Below are 15,188 nucleotides of genomic sequence, written 5' to 3'. Positions count from 1 at the left end.
TCTTCTCTCTTTCTTATCCTCCAGTCTGTGCTGCTGAAACCTGCCAGACACTGTGAGGCTTCACAATTTATCACAATGCTTCACCACCACGTACATGGTTTAAACACAAATATTGTGCATTACTGCAAAGAATATCACTTTTATGATTCACCCCCTAGTTACCAGGTGAAGGACTATAAAATTCTGTAAATCTTATAAGGACTTGAGTGGGAAAATTCAGTCCTTTTCAAGGAATAATAAATACACTTAGATGCTATGGACTTTAAATCCTGTCCTTAAGAACATAAAGCATGGGTTGGTCTCAAGTTAAGCCGAGGAATATTGTCAAGTTTGGAAAGAGAAGTAAAAGATAAAAGGTATCTGAGTACAATACACGTATTTAGAACTCATGGTGCTGTTGCATTTCTGGTTTACTCTCAGTTTGCAGTTTCTGTTCCCAGTTTTCAACATTTCCCTGGCTACAATGGAATATCATGACAAATGCTAGCTAGAAATTGCCACTTTTTTCTTCTTTTCTTTTTCATTTGTAAAAAATGAGAGCAAGAAAATCAAATTAAGAAAATATGGTGTCTTGGAAAAGCCACTTAATTTTGGAAAGCCCATCAGAAAAAGGTTGTCTAGATTAAATACAGTTCTGCCCTAGAAGAAAACATAGAATTCCATTTGTTTGCCAGCTGAACACGCATAAATAGAAAAGCCAGGAATTATAACAACCGGCAAAAAAACTCCCAATACCTAAAGCCAGCCAGCAGCAACAGAGGTCTCCAAGTAGCCTTTGTAGTCTTTGTTTCTTTTGTACCATAGAGAAAGAGCTGACATATGGCTCTGTCAAATGGCAGATCTGCTAATCAGAACCCTCACAACCTCTGCATGTTATGGTAGAGGAGGATGACAAGTTTGGTTGTTAGAGGGAATCATATAAACATGGTAGATATATTTATGTTAGGCTTTTCACTCAGTCTTACACATAATGGATTTACTGAAGTAGAGCAATAGGAAGTACCTGTGACACACCTTGGATAGATTCAAAGTACTTAACTGATCTCACAAATATTGCTGTAAATGGTGTGCTTCTATCAAAGTCTCACAAAGATAAGCTGTGACCATTTACTATTTAACATCTTATCAACTACTGAGGAGAAAACATGGACTGGTGATTGACAAAGTTTGCAGATTACACGAAGATTGGAGGAGAGGTAAATGATGATAAGAGTACATCATTATTCCTTAGAGAGATTAGAACCCCTTGGGAAACCAAACCCCAGTTCAAACGAAATACATTTTACCGCTGTATACCTCTGTGAAGAAAGAAGTTTGGGTGTGATTTTGGGATGGGGAATTCTGTTCTAAGAAGCAATGACATCAAAAAATACTCTGTCCACAGTGGGAAATCACTAGACAGCAACTTTCCCACACAGCACTGTGGTTAGAAATCTTAATAAATAAACAAGGAATCACCTCTACTAAGGTAATCACCTCTACTAAGTATTAAACAAGATCACTGCAAGTAATCATTGACAAAGCTGTGAACAGCTCCATAGCCAAAATCTGGTCTGTTTTGAGTAGTCACAAGTGACGTGATACGTTTCTATCTGCAAAGTATCATCAGAAATTAAGTTTTCCTATGGAAATACTCAGGACCAAGAGTTTGGAGTGCACACTCTGTGAAAATTCACTGACACAGGTGTTGTTCTGAAGACCTTGCCTGTTCCTCTTCTCCTCCAGAACTTGCTCTCCCAATACCTTATAAGATAATCAGTGCAAAAGGAATGTAAAGGAAGAAGGGATTTAATTTTTCAAAAGCATATAGATAGTCGCATAATATTTGCACTATTTCCCCCTCTTGATTAAAAAGTTAGTGAACAATACTTCATCTTCTCAACTAGAGCAAGATACCTAAGTCGCTTTGCAAAGATACAGCAAGAATCATTCTATTTATTTCAGGTATTAAATGTCTATCACTTTGATAACTAAGCACCTACCTGAATATTACACTTCATAATATTGAAAGAACATAGAAATGTTGCGACACAGTCTGTCTGTATTTACTCTATGGCAGCTTAATCACTGATTAAATACTAGTAACAATATGAAGATTGACGCGTGAGCCACAGGAGAAAGAAAAGTTAACTGCACAAAGGTGAATTTCTCTAACTGAAAATGGTTTCTGTCCTATTTACGGCATGAGCTTCATCAAGGAAACCAGACTTCTTTTTTGAGTTGTCCCTTTAAACTCCAGAGAACTGATCAAGTGGGGAGGGTGAGCCATGATTTTGTTAGCAGTACCTCTGCTGACAGCCAGAAAATCAGATGTTATGCTTCAAAGTACTACCCAATATTAAAAATCAGAGTTCTGAGTGGAAAGAAGATGATACTTACCCACAAGTTGAAGGTTTAACTTTTACTGTCTCTGAGTTTACATAATTGGAGAGACATGGGGTTTTCATGAAGCCTTGCAAATTCTGTCAAAACAATGCACACTCAGGCATTTGGACTCCATATTCACACAGTGCAAGTCATAAAAAAAACCAAATTGTTTTCCCCAAAATGCCTGCTATTTAAATCTGACCAATGGATCTGATAAAGATCTAAAATACTAAAATGTGGAATTATGATTCACCATAGAAAAAAGAAAAAACACATTACTAACGTTAGGTTTACTCTGTCTTCTGTGAATGCTGACAAAAATACAGGTTGGTGTCATCATCCTAGAATTGATATTGCTAGGAATTTCTGGAAGGTTGAAGGGACAGATAAGTATATAAATAAATGCAGAGTTTCAGGGCAGGAATAGAACCAAATTAAGTTGTTCTGAAAATTAACCAATAATTTTCAACAGATCAAGTTCTTCTGTGATATACATTTAAGAATTAAACTTAAATTAGCTCTTTAAAGTGGCCATGTGATTTAATTATTCAAAATGTACACAAATTTAATGAGTTTTTAAATATTAAAACTATTCTCTATTGTCACCACTGTGAGCTCTTAATTTACAGAGCAATTAAGTCAGGACCCTCATTTATCAGTACATGTGCGTTTGTTGAAAACATAGTCAGTTTTTATTAATTGATGCTATAGAAATACTGAGGTAAAATTAATGCGTGTGCTTCAGAGGTCATGCTGGCGATAGTAGGTAGCTAGCAAGGAGCAAGACGTGAGAGAAATAAGTAACTGCTGTTCCCTGGTTACACTAGAGATAGCTGAAATATTAAGTGGCACAATGGGCACTATGCTTAGCCAAAATGCTTGCAAACAAATGCCCCCTGAGTTTTCTCTGGCAAGCATCTGTCATGGCAGTAGCTGTGAAATAGGGAAACTTCAAAGCTTTAGTTTCTGATTATTAGCAGTGTGTGTAGTGTAATGTTCTTACATTTTTATGTAAACTCAGCGTTGATGAGCTGAGAGGGTAGAATTAAAAAATACTTCAGCTTCCCTTTGTTCTTTGGGACATGGCTGACAGGAATGTTATCAGGCAGGAGTCTCCCAGGTGTCTATCAACTGGTGAATTACAGGGAGTATGGGGCCAAATTTGCAAAAGAATCAGGTGAATAGTTACAGAATTGGAGCACACTTTTTTCATGCTTTTTCCCTGCCCCCACCAGTACATCTACAAAAGCTCTCTGATGGCACAAAAAGTGTCTGGAAAGTAGGTTAGGCATAAATATGAGCATAGGCTGGGAGCTCAGAGATTTTGGGAGAGCACTGGTGGGCCACAGAGTGTCATCCCCCTTGTCACTTGCACTGCTGGAATACCCTGAGATCATCCCTTACATCTCCTCTACTGCCCCAGTACTCTTTGACCAGTAAATAACTTGACCAGTAAATAACAAATAGTTTATGATAGAGAAACTCGAAATAAAAAAAGTAAGATTTAAAAAAACAGGTGGACCCATATAATTATAGAATCGTTAAGGCTGTAAATCCAGCCAGGCCCTCCTGCTTTGGGTGGTTGTGTATGATACATAAACTTTAAAATTTAATATTTAAAATTGTAAACAATGCTGTTATTGAGAGCATCTTCCATGGGCCCTAAAGGAAATTCAGAGTGGAAGGCTTGTGCTTCCTCTGATACCTTTCTCATGGAAAAGCAAAGACTTCAGCTGGATAACCACTACTCAGAGGCCATCCTGTCCTGTCCTGTGCTCCATGACTATATCACATCTTGTTCATTAGTCTGTGTGAAAAGGTGGGAGAGGTGGGAAACTTACACTTCCATAAGACCTCTGGTTAGGGCACATTTTTCTGCAAATCCTGACAGCTTATTGAAAAACTTGTGGTCTTTTTGATTGCCAAAAAATTTCAATAGATCGGAGTGACACAATTTACCTTTTAAGAAACTATGCAATTTACCTTTTTTTATGCCATGCTTTGCTAGAATATTTCATTTTTAGTTATTTTTTCAAATGATTTGTCTTACATTGAGGTCAGTCAATTGATTTGTGATTCTTCAGGTTGCCTGTGTGCCTTTTTGAAGATATTGTGAGACATTATCGCCATTTTTATGGAAGAACACATTTTTCCAAATTGAACATTTTAATGTTTATTTGGAACTTCAACAATGGATGATCTTAGCTATTTTTTTTCTTTGTCATTTTCTTTAAGATTCTTTTCTTTGACAACTTGATCTCTGATACCGCCTTGTGTTTATTATCTGCAAATAATTGGCTTAGAGAAAGGCATCTCCATAGTGAATGCAGATGCAAAGAAATTGCTTCATTTTTATGCAATATTCTTAATTGTTCTCTTTATCTTTGGTGGTCCAGTGTCTGACCAAACCATTTGCAAGCTCTTTGAAATTGTCTACAGACCACTGCATGTGTGTGGGGGAGGGATAGAAAGGATGTACTTATAATTCAGAGCTGGGAGAGTAGTAGGGATTCTCTTTCTGATTATTTACCAACCACCTTCTCCAACTATTTTGCCTCCTGTTTATTCACTCCCCAACCTCTTTACTTTTCATTTGAAATATGTGGTCAATGAGTTGCTGCTGATATAGGGAGGACATATGATCCTTTCAATCTTCCCACTTATTTGAGGAGCCAAATGTATGTTGCCCATAAATAATTACATATAAAGTGGTTTTAATTGCTCCTGCAGTTTTCCCTGACATGGTGTAGTCTATTGAGACCAATGCTAGATCATTTCTCATTTGGAAATGCATCAGTCTTAATGTTACTATGTACCTTGCTTCATTCTTGCATTTGTGCATGTCATAGCTCCTGTATCTTGATCTATCCTGTAGGTACAGTTTCAGGCCAGAAAAATGAACTCTTAGCTGCTCTGCTGCTAAGAGGGACAAGCAGTAGTTTGACACTTCCTACAATATGGTCTCACAGTCAGCTGGTAGAGATCCTAGTCTAATTAAGCATAAAAAATCTTTACTAATTCTTTAATTCTTTGCTTATTCTCAGTCACAGGTCACAACACAGTGTGCCAAGGGCTGTAGAGACCAAAATGTGGAGAGGTGGGGGAAAAAGAAGCAAAAAACCAAACAAAATTAAGCTAAATATCATGATCCCCTCCCAGACCCAAGAATTTTGTACTTATTTTAAAGTATCTTTATCCCCTTTTCCTCACTATTGACCTGACTGGTTTGAGTCTGGACAAAGCCAAAACAGAGGACCATGGACACTATATACCTAAAGCTGTCTGAAATACTCAACTTGGATTTAGAAATGAGACAGTACAGATCTTCTTCAAGGCTGTTATCACATCCAACAAATCACACCTTTCATTTAATACACATTACATGAAATCTTGACCTTACTTATATCTAAATTTCCCCCTTAAGCTTTGCATTTCAGACTGTCTCATGGAATTTCAAGTCTTCATCATAAGCTCTGAGCAAAAGTGCTCTCTTATGCTTGAGTGTACTGGTATATGTATATGTCAGGCTACTTTCAAGCAGCAAGTGACATACCTCTCTCCAATAATTTAAGAAATAGTCCTCTGCACAGACGCCTTCATGCCTCAGTGCACATGATGTCTTAATAGAACTCATACCCCAAATGAGTGTCTGAACTGGGTGTGGAGCCAAATCATTCCCTGGTGATTCCTGCAGCCCACAGAGACTACAGGTGAAACAGGACCAATAGCAAATGTCACAGAAGCAGAGCTTGCTATTTCAAGGAGCTTTCATGGGTTCAGAAGGACCAGTAAGGGAGAGAGACAGAGTTGATGTGATTAGTTCCAGGCTGTGCAGTGGCCCTGTGGCAGATCCAGGCAGGCAGGAATGCTGTGAACCAGGTCACGGCAACCTGCACCTCACACACTGCCTTTCCAGGCAGAGAAATCTCTCTGCCATTAAAAATAAAGTTCAGTGCACATGTCATTAGCATGCTCCATTTACTAAGGATTTTCCTCAGTGAAAATAATGTTGGTGCAAATAGAAGGAAAGATTAAATGGCTTTGGATGGATTTGGCACCTACTTTTCACTGTTAGTCTCTATTTCTTTGGTCTGTGGTGCATTAACAAAGATGCGCAAACATTCAGCCTCTAGGCCTAATGGAAAACAGGGGGCTGCAGCACAACAGTGATGTTGCTTATCTACGTGACCCCGAAAGAATATGACATCTCTCTGCAATACATACTTTCCCATCTGCTCCAAGATGGAAGGTATCCTCCTCCTCATGACATCTTTCACTGCAACCAAGTTCCTGACTAAAGAAATAAAGTGACTCAATCCATTCCCAGCAGTTAAGGTTAAAGAGATGCACTCGGTTCTAAATCTCAGCTGCTAACGCTCTCTTGACCTTTGACTCGCCTTAGCATGGCGAAGTTTGATGGGCCCATGCCAAGCCGTCTTCTGTAACCCATGAGTTGGTTAATATACTCCCATTTCTCATTCAGACAGCCAACAGAGGCAAAAAAGGCAGCAGGGCAACAAATGCTGTCTCCTGCAAATGCTCTGTAATAAATTGCTCTTTCAGTAGTGCAGAAGACAGATTTTTCTTTCCTTTGCCTCTTTCCTCCTTTTGCACAGAAGTCACCAAAGGAAAGCTCTCTTTCCCACCTGGCCCCAGCTGACTGTGCCCATAAATTTGCCTATGCAATGCCTGTTTACGGGTCGCTGCTGGAACACGGAGACGGGTGCATTTTCTAAGCACTGGGTAGATAATCACAGTAATTGATGTTTGGAGCTGCTCACTCCTAGGAGCATAGGGTCTCTTTCTCCCAGTGAGGCCCTGCTCCATGTTATCAGTCCAGCCCATAATTAAATATCACTCTTTTACAATATGTTTCAGGTTCCTTAATGAGTCTAAAGCAGAAATAGTCACCTCTTTCCCCTTTGAGCTTTATTTGCTTGTTATTAAACAATGTTATTGAGCTGCCTTCTTTCTCTGTGTTGCCAAACCTGCATCATTTCCGTTTTATAATTGCACAATTAGAGTCAGTGCTTTGCTTTCATACATCAGCAGGACCAGAGAGAGAGAGAGAGAAAGAGGAAAAAATCAGGTGTTCACAGACAACTCAAATGCATCTTATTTTCATTAACTACCAGATTTTGCAAAATGGGAAGCTATTTATCATGATCTGTTTTCTACCACCAGCCACCCCCACCACCCCACTCTGGTGACTTTCACTATGACCTTGTGCTGTATTGTTAAGGGTCCAATTTGCTCATTGTTACTTGCCTGCATAATTCTATGCACCTCCCCCACCATCTTTTTTTTTCCCAAGCAAAATCCAGTCATTTATATTCTGAAACTAAATGGTATTCCTCCTCCCCTACAGCCTCCCCCAAAAAGGAAAAAAAAAAAAATAAAGCCCTAGCAAGATGTATAACACTAGTAATTCCTTCTAACAAATTTCCACAGATCCCCCCCTCCTTACACACATGCACACACTCTCTCTCTCTCTCACACACATACTCTCTCTCACATGCACACCCTTAAGCTGCTCTAAGCAGTGTATTAAGTAGCTGAAGAAAATCCATTCACATTCTGCTGTGTCGCTTTCTTCTCAAGTCATGAACCCATCACAGACTTTTTCTAGCTGTAGGTTGCCACGGTGAAGATTTACAATGCCAGTTATTCATACATCTGCCTTCTCTTTTTTCCCCCCTTATTCTTAAATCCCTTGGGCGAGGGCAACCTTGATACTGAGACTCGTAAAATTCATGCAGGCTTATCATCCTTGGTGAAGGCTTCAGGCATGCATTACCGTATCCAACTGCCTGCTCACCGCCATGACAGAACTGGGCCTATAGCTTTTATTTCTAACAGGGGGGAAATGTGGTAATGTGCTAAATACAAGAGAAAAAAAAAAATAAAGCTGAAATGTTTTGAGGAAGAAAACAATAGCTAGCATGATCAATTCTCTTAATGATTTTAAATTTCTTTTATTTACTCTATCCCCTAGAGTAGCTAAATTTGAAACCTGTTTGGTTTTTTGCTGTTGTTTTTTTTTAAAGCTCCATTTCATTTGTGTGGAATAGTGTTCAGAAAGTCCAATCACACAGCAGTGGGGAAGTACAGTACTAATACAGCCTCTGAACTCCACATCAAAGTAATGAATACAACAAATCTGGAATGAATTTTAAATGTTAATTTTAAAGCCTTTTCCTGATTTTTTTTCTGATTTTTTTCTTTATTTTTAAAGACTTGACATAAAAAGTGATATTTTCTTGAAAGGAGGTAGAGGAGAGATGAATGCATTTATTTTACAAAATAAAAACAAAAAAAAAATGAAAGCAGAAGAACCCAAACAAATTGAAAGTGTTCAGTTACAAAGTCAGAGGTCAAACATGAAGTCTGCCAAAATGCTAATCACTGTGATTATAATTTTGATATAACCGTTATTTGTTAGAACATTAATCACATTTGTATATGTATCTGTTCTTTTCTGAGGATTACTGCTACAGAGTATTGGGGAATTCTCTATAGGGAGCTCAGGTATGAAAATCAGAAAGGTTTTTTCAGAGGGTTTTTTTTTCTAGTATTTTCCAAAAGCCACAATCATGCTAAAACCACTCAAACTTTCAAGAAAACAGATTTCTGGATGCTGTATTTAAAGAGTTGCACAACTCTTCTGCTTTTTTCCCATGAATATGTGCTGTTCTAAGTCTATTGTTTCATTTTACTATGCTTTGAAATCAGTCATGATTTTAGGAAGCCATAGTGCATCTGAACTATGAGCATCCTAAAAAAAATCTTTCAACACACTTATGCCTGTCCAAGTGAAGTCAGCATAGCTAGAATGGGTGAGAGTTACAGTGAAAAAATATGAAGATGGAGTGTTGCCTTCAGAAGATGCCTAGGTGTGTGGCAGACTTTTACTGGAAAATTGCGACTTGTAGTTTCAGAAGGAAGTCGTTTTGAAGACACAAGATTATTCAAAGCAAAATGAAACCTCATGTCCTTTGAGAAGTCGCACCCCATTATCCTCATCCTTCTTTCCCCTTTTGCGTTTTATTGTTGCTTTAAATGTTTCAAAACTGTTTCAGCCATTATGCTGTCAAAAGTGTCTTTTCAATCTCAGATCCATATCTTCTGACATCCTAAGACAGCTACAACAGAAAAGACTTGTGTTGATGTTACTCAGTCAGCATTAAGTTGTCACAAGTGCTGTCTCACTTCATCTTGGTAGTGAAGCTTAGAGCCCACTCATATCACCATCTGCCTGCACAGAGGTAACATCCCGTTTGCATGATGAAGCACTATGTACAGGGCTCCACTCTCAGGTCCACGGGGCTGTGACAGCAGCACATCCTACTCAGCGTGACACCTAGAATCATCTGGAAGAAACATTTCTCAGCAAAATAGCAGGACTTCTAATGCTTGGAGTCAGAGACACAAAAAATGTTGATAAGTCTTCACTAATGCAGCTCTTCTTCCACTTAAATTGCTCTTTGTAATTACTATAATTACCTCAGGTCATTCATCTTTCCTGGCCAGGGTAGTGCTTTTTGGCCATCTCTTTCCCACAGACGAGAGCTCTTCATGATGCACCCCAAGTGGGAGCTCACTTGCTTCATATAGAAACCACAAGGCAGGGAAGACAAGTTCTGTTCATCCAATAAAACTTTGCTGATTTACACTAGGAAATGTCTTGCCACAAGTGCAGGTCTTTGCAAGAGGACGTGTTCCCACAACAGACGTGCTGCTCTTGTGTGTACTCCAGGTGTGCAATATGAGCTCAAACTGTTTGGAGGCAAGGAGATGCACTTCCACTAGTTGCAGTAGCTAAGGCTGCTGCTTTTTCTTAGAGAGGTATCTGCTGATATCCTGATTCCACCAGGCTTCTTGCTGGTGCCCTTTTATAGGCCAAGGGTCATCAAGTCCAATTCCTTCATGCACAAGATACTATGTCAACAATGCATCCAGCAAAACAACCCCTTCATTTTTCACAGGCCTCCCAGTAACCTGCACTGAGCTTTAGAGCATAAGTAAAGAGAAGGAAGGAAGGAAGGAAGGAAGGAAGGAAGGAAGGAAGGAAGGAAGGAAGGAAGGAAGGAAGGAAGGAAGGAAGGAAGGAAGGAAGGAAGGAAGGAAGAAGAAAGAAAGAAAGAAAGAAAGAAAGAAAGAAAGAAAGAAAGAAAGAAAGAAAGAAAGAAAGAAAGAAAGAAAGAAAGAAAGAAAGAAAGAAAGAAAGAAAGAAAGAAAGAAAGAAAGAAAGAAAGAAAGAAAGAAAGAAAGAAAGAAAGAAAGAAAGAAAGAAAGAAAGAAAGAAAGAAAGAAAGAAAGAAAGAAAGAAAGAAAGAAAGAAAGAAAGAAAGAAAGAAAGAAAGAAAGAAAGAAAGAAAGAAAGAAAGAAAGAAAGAAAGAAAGAAAGAAAGAAAGAAAGAAAGAAAGAAAAGAAACAAAGAATTGGTAGGTTTCAAGGGTATCACAAAGTCCTTAAGTTCCTGCAGTAGCAGAACTGGCTGGAAGCCTGAGTTATTCAAGAGTGTAGGAGTTACCAACACTACTTGCTGCCAATTAGTCTTTGTATGTGTTGAGTATCCTCCCCCAAACTGACTTACAAAGGACTCACCTCCCAGATATTTCAACTAGAAATTCAGACTGTTTAGCTCAAGTGGCAAAGAAACTCATGTTATTTTCTCTTATAAGGCTGTAGTCCAGCTGATATGGCAAGCACTGAGAACCCCAAGTATATCAGTGACACCTCCCACCAAGACACTTTTTTCCTGGTAGGATTTTCTTCAAACATCAGCAGAAGCTGATATGGATGCTCAGTGAATTTGGCCCCATAGTTTTGCTCCTGTAAGGACTCACATGAAGAATCGAGTCAGTGGGCTTGATGGTTTCCCAGCATTGTTTCCTCTTGCTGTTGTCCCTGTCCTCTGATTGATCCATTGGAGAAGACTCTCTAAGCCATTAGACAAGACTGTAAAACAAAGAAGACTTTTCAAAACTGCTTTCCAGTTAGGGACAATTAACTGAAGGTATTTCCCAGCATCATTCTGTTCCCGTATTCTCTGTGGACACTTGATTCTAGATTGTGGTACCTGGGACAATTAGTCAAAAACCTTCAGTGCAGAGATTTTATGTATTCTTTAATATTAAATTTAAAGCACTCAGAATATGGTGTGTGTGTGAATATGGTGATTTCAGGCTACCAGAAGAAAGAAGCAGATAGATGCAAAAATAAAATATCTGAGTAATTTCTTCTGAATCAGTTTGCTTTCTCAGGCATACCCCTTATTATTATTTAACAGTATGAAATGGTACTGGCTTTAATTATTACTTTTCAAATTCTGTTTTTATCCTGCTGCATCCCTTAAGCATTGTTTTTTGTAAGGTTTCTTAAGGTAAAGTAGTAGAGGAAATTACATGAAGCAAATTCTGTGGGTTTTTTACATACATGGTCTATTAAACTGTGAAGGTACACTGAAGAGGGGAAAAAAAAGAAAATATCCCAAGCTTGAATCACTATTATGTTGGCACAAGTTTAAGTTCCTAAAAAGCTAAGGAAGATATGATGCTGTTCAAGGTATCTGGTTGGGAAGTCTTGTATTTTATTCTGTTAGGCAAAAATTGGGGTGATTTTTTAGAAGCCATAACGTCTCCACCTTGTTCAACAGCATACAAATATGATAGATCTCTGGTTTCAGTGAGCTGAGGTGCAAGACACAATGTATTTTCAACAGGTGATTTAGAAGATTGCTTTACATGATGTCTAGAGTAGTTTTGAAGGCACCTTTGCCCAAGTGGAACATACTGGGGAAGGAAGGGATTTCTGGCCATGGGAGCTCAGCAAAGCTGGCAATGATCATAGCACTCTGATGCTTCAGCTGCTTGCATGTTTATTTTATAATAGGGCTGACAGTCAGCACTGAAAACCAGATCTACTGACCAGCTAATAGAGTTTTAGAATGTCATGTATGAAAAAACAGATATAATTTCACTTGACAATTTCTTACAAATAATTTGTTTACCACAGAATTCCAACTTTTGGAGTGGAGGAATATTGTTCTCTAATACCAGAGTCCTTATTAATAGTTGCAGAATTATAAATCGTAAATATCCATCAGTTTAGTCCACAGAGTAAATAACTATGAACGCGTAAAGTAGTAGAGTTTTGACAAAGTGCCTTGCAAACTGCAGCATCCCTGGTTTGGCAGTATTGTGTTTATGTTATTACAGGAAAACCAGAGTAGCTCCATGGAAGCCTATCAGTCACAGAAGACTTTCAGTAGTGACTAGGTAATGAAAAGTTATTGTGAATCTCAAAAACACTCCATTGTCTTGAAGTAAAATGTGAGCAGTTGAGATTTGAAAGTTTTCACTTGTAAAAAGCAAGGGGATTGAGGATTAGGCTTGTTTGCCATGTGTTCAGATGTTATAGTTACAGCATTCCATAAGCTGATTGTGGTGACTCAGAATGAAAGCATAAAATTGACTATCAGTCCCTATCCCTAATAGATAAGACCGGTTTTAAAGGTAGTGTTCTCACAGATATGTTCCCTCACAATGGGTCTCCTACTTCATTGAGACCATTTGCATATTTAGAAACAATTGCAAGAATTTCTTTGGACTATAGTAAAAAGCCTTCCAACAGTTCATCAGGTATGGTTCAAGAATATATTTCCCCTTTAGATTTTCTGTGTATGGTAGATGAGATTGTTTTATTCTACATTTTCTGGTAAATAGCATGTTAGAAGTGCAGCATTCTGTTTCCTTCCTGAAATTTACTTGTGTAATTCACCTTCCTTTTCAGTGCTGCACTTCAAGACAGATTTTGTCAGAAAGCCCAGAGCCTTTACCCTTGCCATATATCAGTAACAATCAATTTTTTCTGGGGTCTGTATCTGCTTTTTACCATTTGGTTTGGTGGGGTTTTTTTTAGTTTTGTTTGTTTGTTTGTTTTGCTTTTCTTTGTTTCCTGTCCCACATTTTCTGTATATTTCATTCAACATCACAAATATAATTAATAGAACTTAAGGCACTGTTGTGATACTAGCAAATAAAAGAGAGAGAGAGAAGACAGTTGAACCTCATGAGGTTGGATTCTGTAAAGAAATTAAAGCAAGATTTTTCGCGGCTATGTTTTTGCAATGGAAGTTTAGAGCAGCACCAACCAGATATTGTAACTGCATGGGCCTACTTTGCACACTTGGTTTCTGAGGTGCAAGATCCTGAATAATCAGGCCCTTGGAGAACAGTTGCCATCTTAGGAAGCTTTAAAAAGCAGCATAGCCACCCTTTGAATTACAGGCATGTCACAGGTGGGCTGGAAAGAATGATAGGAAGGACCTATCCCTGTTTTCTGCCATGATGGTTTACACCAGGGCTTTTAGAAAGCCAAGGGTGCAAGTATAAGGCTACTGCTCTAATTTACACTGGCTTTTAAATCTAGACTTCAGAGGAGACAAATATGGCTTCTACCCATCTTGGCTCTAACTTCCCTGCCCTAAACCGATAATGCTTCTTTTCTTCAAAGTGTTTACTCATAGGAGTAAATTTTGTTGAGCAGATAGCATTTGATGTATAAGGTTTTGAGATTAAAAGGTGCTTTTTAGGGCAAAGACTATGTTCTTGGCCCATCTTTTGTAGCAGCCTTCCACATTCATAGCTCTGAGTAGAAACAAATACAATGTATACCACATACTGTTAATGTGCTTTTTTTTGTATGTGTACACACCCCTGCAAATGTATACACATATGAGGAGGAGAGAAATACAGAGAAAATATATTACTATCCAGATATTTTCAGTTGGTGGGTGGGACAAACTTTTGCACTTGGTATTTCATTTATTAAACTTTCAGTGACACTGTCTTGGAAAGCGATCATTTTGGCTTCAATTTCTTTATTTGCATTACACAGCACACCTGGTAGAAAGGATATTTAAGTAGTGAAGGACTTGCAGAATTAGTAATTAATAGGTCCCATTATGCCAACTCTCATGCAAGTTTAGGACATCTTAGATGCTAGATAAGAGATGGATAATTTGAAGTAATTTTCCTGTAATCATGCCAATCACTTCAGCAAAGTAGTTATTAAATGAAACAGTATTATGATGAATTATAGGACATCTATTGAATATCTTTTCTTATCATGTACTTATAGTGCCTGATGCTGAAAAGAGGCAAACATATGAATGCTCTTTCCCAGCAAAATATGCACACTTCTCACTGTAAATAATAGTTTGTTTAGCAAACCTTGTTTTTTTAATGAGGCCTAGAGACACATTTGTACCTCATACTCTTTGCTGTTCCGGAAGATCATCTACTTTTACTTTTTCTTTAAAGGTGGATATTAGCAAGGATTAGTCACCTCTGATGACAAGGAATTTTTCTAGTTCAAATTTGCTGAAGTGATTAAATATTATTTATCTAATTAAATGCTCAAAACAGATCATTATTGAAAGGAATAAATTTAGTGGATTTGTTGAGCAGAGTTAGCTGAAATGTAACTGCACATCATTTGACTTTTTAACATTTTATTATATCTAATAAGTCTTTCTGTGCTTAATTAAATCAACTTATTTTTTACAGCTAATTTAACATGATTTCATTTCAGTTACAGCTTTTGCATCAGATATGTAGAAAGCCAACTGTATAGCAAAACGAAGCTTCTGCTACTCAGGTGCTCTGCTGTACTTTTACCTCTCTAGCCACTACTGACATTCAGACTATTTTTTAGTGTTTTCTTATCTTTCACTGAGAAAGGTTACTCATTTGTTAATTATAATCTATTTCAAAAACTGCATTAAAAAATTATACCATATGGTCATAAAACATTT

The 15,188-nt window shown here is 38.0% G+C and overlaps 1 protein-coding gene across 1 annotated transcript in view; it reads left to right on the top strand.

Moving 5' to 3' along the window:
• LOC129117638 (uncharacterized) overlaps positions 1 to 15,188 on the top strand; it is a 375,689-nt gene that overhangs the window by 218,032 nt on the left and 142,469 nt on the right. The window lies entirely within an intron of this gene.

The sequence above is a fragment of the Agelaius phoeniceus genome, chromosome 2 (assembly GCF_051311805.1).
Source record: "Agelaius phoeniceus isolate bAgePho1 chromosome 2, bAgePho1.hap1, whole genome shotgun sequence".
NCBI classification, from domain to species: domain Eukaryota; kingdom Metazoa; phylum Chordata; class Aves; order Passeriformes; family Icteridae; genus Agelaius; species Agelaius phoeniceus.
Note: the sequence above shows the minus strand (reverse complement) of the source record. Positions and strands in the feature narration are given on the sequence as shown.